This window comes from Apodemus sylvaticus, chromosome 10 (assembly GCF_947179515.1).
Source record: "Apodemus sylvaticus chromosome 10, mApoSyl1.1, whole genome shotgun sequence".
Classification (NCBI taxonomy): Eukaryota; Metazoa; Chordata; class Mammalia; order Rodentia; family Muridae; genus Apodemus; species Apodemus sylvaticus.
The window spans coordinates 82018713-82025506 of NC_067481.1; positions in this window are offsets into that span (position 1 = coordinate 82018713).

Consider the following 6794-nt stretch of genomic DNA (forward strand, 5'->3'; position numbering starts at 1 on the left):
CGGTTGGCCACCTACCTCATTCCCTAACCACCAATCAGTTTAAAAAGTCACACTGTTCTGCGAATCACATTGTGCCTAATGTCGGCTGCCCTGAGGACTGTATAAAGGCTTGGTAGACAGACTGCACATGGTTATTCTCTCCCCATGTGCAGGGTGACCCCAGTATGCTGGATTAAATAAAATTCCTCTTGCTTTTGCATCGGATCCCATCTCCACGTTGTTCACTCAGGGGGTAAGTGAAGGCTCACAAGAGTCTTACCATTCTTTTCTAGTAGTTTTAGGTTTTTACTTATGTTTGGTCCATTTTGAGCTGATTTTTGGAAGGGCAAAGTGATAAGCTTTAAGTTTCAATCTTCTTATATACATACATAGGGTTTACAATACCATTTATTGAAGAGACTATATTGTCTTTTCTCTCATATACATCTTTGGTAACTTTGTAAAAATATTTCAGTTAATTATAAATATATGGAGTTACATCTGGTCAATCTATTGTGCTTCTTTAGTCTATGTGCCTGTGTTTGTGACAACAGCGTGCTATTTGGAGCACTGTAACTTTGAGGTCTTTTTGACATTAGGGTGGGTAATATCTCCAACTTTGTTCTTTTTCCTTTGTGTCTCCATATAACTTTAGGATGGATTTTTCTAGCTTGTAAAGAATGTCTTTGGTATTCTGATGGAGATTTCACCAACTCTATGTTACTTTGTATAGTATATACATTTAAAAAAATTAATTCTTCCCATCTATGAATGTGGGTGTCTTTTCATTTTCTTTGCGTTCTTTTAAATTCTTTAATCAGAGTTTGAAGCACCATATATTTGTAACCCACATATTTATAGGTAATAGTATTCATTGTGCATTTGGGAGTTCAACTACAGAATATTGTATACATATGTATACACACACACACACACACACACACGCACACATATACACACACATACACATTCACATAGGGGAAGCAGCTCTATTTGTCAGAGTCTTTCTTGGCTAGTGACTTTTATATCCTTAGGAGAAATACTTTGCTGATAGTAGCATGAACCTTAAGTAATAAAAACATCTGGATGCCTAAAGTCCTAATGGAGTTATTTACCATTCTTTAACAACTGTCACAAATACCTAAGATAAATTAGGATAAAAGGAAGAAGAGAAGATTTATTTTGGCTTATGAGCTCTGAGGTTTCAATTCACATTTGGAAGATCTCATTGCTCAGGCTGTAACTCAGCAGCATGACCTGATGAATGTAGTGGAGCAAAACTGCTTAGTCTCTGGTAACTGTGCAACAAAAGAGAGAGAGAAGAAGGGGTCCTGGTCCCTGACTTCTCACAGATATTTCCCCAGTGATCAATGTATTTAAAGTATTAGCAGAGATATATTTTGGGCACAGATGTGAATTTGTCAAATCATTAGCCTCATTCCTTAAAGCTACCAATTCTGTTTCTTTCCTATTGTTTCTTGTTTAGAAGTAAAGAAGAGTGTTCAATTGATTTTTTTGCAAAGATATAATTGATAAATAAAATTATGTGCAGTGGATATGTATCAGCGAATTATCTCACTGCTGTGATTGCATACCTAACAAAAGTAACTTATGGAAGGAAGGATGATTTTGGCTTGAGATCTGAGAGGGGAGGTGTTCATCATGGCAGGGATGGCATGACAGAGTTCATGGGAGTGGGCAGATGTAGCTAGAACTCTTCACATCTCAACAGAACAGGGAGTAGTGGGGGAGGGATGCTTGTCCTCATCTGGCTTTCTTCTCTCCCCTTTTATTCAGTTCAAGCCTGCCAACCCTTGGCATGGTACCACCCATGTTCAGGGTAAGTCTTCTGCCTCAGTTAATTCCCTCTGGAAAGGACTTCATAGCTATAACCAAAGGTTTGTCTCCTGGATAATTCTAAATCCAGCCAAATTGACAATGAGGGTGAGCTCATTGTACAATGTTTTGATATACGTTTGGATTGTGATATGGTTACCATAGTCAAGGTAACTCTCATAGTTAGATTTGTTGTTGTGTTGAGAACCCAAGCAATTCTGAAAACAAAAACAAAAATAAAAACTCACAATCTTTTATTGTAATGTGACAGTCACTTGAAATAGACTTGTCATAATATATATTAAAAGGATGAACTTTTGTCTAAAATAATATTATACATAAACTACCCAAGAAGGGAATAAGTAGAAAAGTTGGTTTATTCTTACCATGAAACTTGTCTTAGGCAAGGAAAAGTATACGATCCTATAGCCAACATTGCCTGGAATACTTGAATTGGCGATTTCTATTTTCAATATATTTTCTTTATCAATCATGATATAGTTAGAGAAACAATGACAGATATTTAATGCAAGAAATCAATAACTGTATGAGCTATCTGTATAGTATAACAAAATATCCTAAGACTAGTAGCTTAATACAACAATCTTTTATTATGAGTCCTCCAGTTAGCAGGTTGTTGTCTCCTGGTCTTGACTGGACTCTCTCATATGTCTATGCTGGATATTAGATCAGCTAGATGTCTTTGATTCTGAGACTTGGGTGTTTATGCACAATTTGGTTTTTCTAATGATGTTTCTCATATTCATATGCCAGGAAGATTATTAGGTTTCTTAAGCAAGAGCAGGAACATGAAGTGTATTTAGATCTAGAAGCAGAACTAATACAACATTGTGTTTTCAATGACTTATGAGCTAAAAAACCGAGTAAGGCCTTTTACTATGCTCTAGAGTTAGAGAAATAGACTTCATTTTTAATATTACATTTCAGAAGTCTGTAGGAAGGGGCACATTAATTGTGACTCCTGTATACTGACATAATAGCCCCTGATCCACTACTTTAGTTTTCAATGCTTTCAGTAATCCATAATCAACAGTGGCCTAGAAATACTAAATGGAAAATTTAGTAAAAGTAAAAATTTACTTTGGAAAAAAAGTAAAAGGCTTTTTAAAATTTATAGCATTCTGAGTACCATGATGTAATTTTGCGCAATCTCACCTTGTCACCATCTCTGTTGATTAGGGTGGCCATCATGGCATTGCTGAGTCTGGGTTCAGTAACCGTGGCTTTACTTTTACAGCCTTAAAGCCCAAGAGCAATGATGTTTACAGTTCTTACAGGCTCAGAAGAAGCTGTAGCATTGTTCTTCTATGGGAACAGAATAGTTTTTAATGATGGAAGAAAAAAATTCAATGAGGAGTTTGGTAGACTTCAACATGTACTATACTAGAAGCATGGACAAAAGCATTTGTGTATTTTAACAATGTCAAAATTTATTGGTTATCAAAGTCACAAGGTACAGTGGCATTGAAAGCAACCTGCGAAGTAGTCCCAACTCCTTAGAAAACTGGCTCAGGCAAACAAAGCTTCTTTTATTCCAATCTTAACTGCTGATATGAACTGTAAGACACAGTAGACACCACACCATGAATGTGTCATCTATTTATATATGCATTTATGTAGGTTACTGAATGGTTGCAAGGAATAAAGAGGTCTCAACAGAGTAAAGGAGTTCCACAGAGGTCCAATTTAGAGGCAGAAGTAGTGAGTTAGGGATCCAGAGATAGTCATTGTAGGAATAAGATAATGAATCCTGTTGGAGGTTCTTTTGGAAGTACCTATGGTAGATCAATGTGCTTGGTCACAGGTTCTAGCTGAGCTGCAGGGGCAAGTCAGACTAGGATTGGGGGTTGTAGAGATAAAGAACAGGACAGGGTAGATAAAAGGGCTGATGAATAGATGCAAAGTCTAGAGAGATGAACAGGCAGATGATGAAAGGCAGGTCAAGATGGACAAATGGGCAGATAGATGGATAACCATTGAAGTAGTTTGTAGTGACAATGGGGACCAAGTAGAACTGAAGCTTCTAGGACAGGAATTTTCTACCCATCAGTCATTTGATCACACACTGGCTGGTCAGATGACAGGTTAGTGAGGCCTGTCATTATCATACTAGTGGTGGCTTGAATAGGTTTGGCCTCTATAGATTCATGTGTTTGAATCCTTGGCCATAGGGAGTGGCATTGATAGGAGGAATAGCCTTATTGGAGGAGGTATGGCCTTGTTGAAGGAACTGTGTCTCTGTGTAGGTTGGCTTTGAGGTCTCCAATGCTCCAGCTCTGCTCAGTGCAGAAGATAGTCTCCTGGCCTCTGCAGAGGACAGTCTTTTTCTGGCTGCCTTTGGTTCAAGATGTAGAACTCTCAACTCCTTTTCCAGCACCAAGTCTGTGTGCCCACTTCCCACGGTGATGGCAGTGTGCAGACAGACCTGTCTTAACCCCACCATTGATGTAATATCCAGGTGTGGTGAAACTCTGGCATTGTGGGGCAGAAACAAAGTCTCTGTGGTTTGCTGGCTAGCCAGTTTAGTCCAAGTAGTGAGCCCCAAGTTCAGCGAGGAAAGACTGTGTCTCAAAATATAAGATGGGGAGTGTATAGAGGAAGACATACAAGCTCAAACTCTGGCCTCTGCACACAAACACACACATGCATGCACATGTACCTGTCATGCTTACTTATACCCAGACTCTCAGGTACAAACATTGGTTGAAAGATATAAATATAAAACCTTTGCTACCACATTTTCTTTCTTTCTTTCTTTCTTTCTTTCTTTCTTTCTTTCTTTCTTTCTTTCTTTCTTTCTTTCTTTCTTTCTTTCTTTCTTTCTTTCTTTCTTTCTTTCTTTCTTCCTTCCTTCCTTCCTTCCTTCCTTCCTTCCTTCCTTCCTTCCTTCCTTCCTTCCTTCCTTTCCTTTCCTTTTCTTTTTTTTCCTTTGATTTGGTTTTTTTTTTTGAGACAGGGTTTCTTTATATAGCCCTGGCTGTCCTGGAACTCACTCTGTAGATCAGACTGGCCTCAATTTCAGAAATCCGTCTGCCTCTGCCTCCCAGAGTACTGGGATTACAGGGGTGCGCCACCACCGCCTGGCTACTATCTCATTTTCAACAGAGCTAAAGTTGATGAAGAAGAAGGCATATCATTCAAAGTAAGGGCTAGAGGAACTAGAGAGATGGCTCAGTGGTTAAGAGCACTGGCTGCTCTTCCAGAGGATCCTGAGTTTGATTCACTAGGGTGAATCAGTCTCAGGGACTCAGATGACATCATCTGGCTTGTTAATCTTTTTTTTTCTTTGTCTTTGTTTTTGAGGCAGGCTTTCTCTGTGTATTCCTGGATAACTTGGAACTCCCAGTGAACTCAGCGATCTGCCTGCCTCTGCCTCTCAAGTGTTGGGACTAAAGCTATGTGCCACCACTGCCTGGTTAGTCTTAGGCTGTGTATAATTTATACTTTGTTATAGCTATGCACATATGAAGAAATGCAGTATGTATGGTGGCTAGACATGTTTTTTTGTTTCAGGTATCTTTGGGATCTTGGCCTCCATCATGGATAAGAGGGGACTATCATCTAACCTAGTAATAAATGTGTTAGGGCTGGATGATCAGAAGAATAAAGTATCCTTAAGGAAAGGTAAGAAAGAAGGCTCTAATTAATAAAGATAAATTGTTTGAGCCATAAAGATGCTGAGGCCATGTATTTGGCACCTTGGAGACCAATGTCTCAGTTGCTAATGGACTGCTGAAGAAACTACAGATCTCTGGACATCAGGATGACCTTCTCTTTCATCCTTGCGATGATTTACATTGGCTGAATAGAATTGAAAGCCTCAGCATGAGAATTAGGGAAATCCAGGCCAGAGGCTTCCAACTGTGGCAGATGGCACAGGTGCAGAAGTGAGAGAATGAAGCTTCCTGGGGTGCTTAGTAGGTCTGAGTCCCAGGGCTGTAACACACCATGACTTTATGACTCTGGGAAGTGGTGAAATGCAAGTTCCTTTCCAAAGGCAAACTTTGGCTGAGTCAACTCAATTGCTAAATCCCCAGAGACTTACCCTTGTCCTTTAGCCAGTGTCTTGGCTGGGGATAGAGCCATGGGTTAGATATATATAGTATGAATGGGCAAGACAACCATATTCTATTTATTGACCAATCTTTCAAAGAGGTCTTAATGGGAAAGCAATAGGTACAAAAGGATTCATGTTACTTTTCTTGTTTGGTGAATGAACTTAGCTCTCATCACTGAGAGTGTTTGGGTGTATATGTGTAGTGTACATAGAGTCAATCAGAAGAGTACAAGTATATTCAGTAGAAATGATTAAGCAAACATCAGTCACTAGCCGAAGGAAAGCCACAGCTTCAGGTTCTTTAATGAGTAGAGAAGCACAGATATTAGAGAAAATTAATGTTCTCTATTGCTAACCACCAGAGAATGGGGTGGGGAGCAGGAGGCAGGATAGGTAGCTGTATTATTCAGGGTTCTCTGGAGTCACCGATCATATGAGTATTCTCTATATAGTAAGGGCATTTGTGGATGATGTACAGTCTTTAGTCCAATCCCCCCAACAATGGTCTGCAGCAGCTGTGGATGAAAGTCCAAGGATCTAGCAGTTGCTCAGTCCCACAAGGCAAACAGGTGAAGAAGAAAGTAAATCTTCTTCTTCCAATGTCCTTATTATGTAGGTCTCCAGCAGAAGGTGTGGCCCAGATTAAAGGCATGTGCCACCATGTCTTTAATCCCAGATATGCTCAAACTCAGAGATCTCCCTGTCTTAATCTTCTTGAATTCATAGCCACTATGCCTCAAGATCTCCATGGTCAGAAACTTGTATCTCTGAGCCTCCAGATTAGGATCACAGGTGAGCCTTCCAATTCTGGATTGTGGTTCATTCCAGACATAGTCAAGTTGACAACCAGGAATAGCCACTACAGTAGCCAAGGATGAGGTCAGAAAGAGTTTATAAAAAT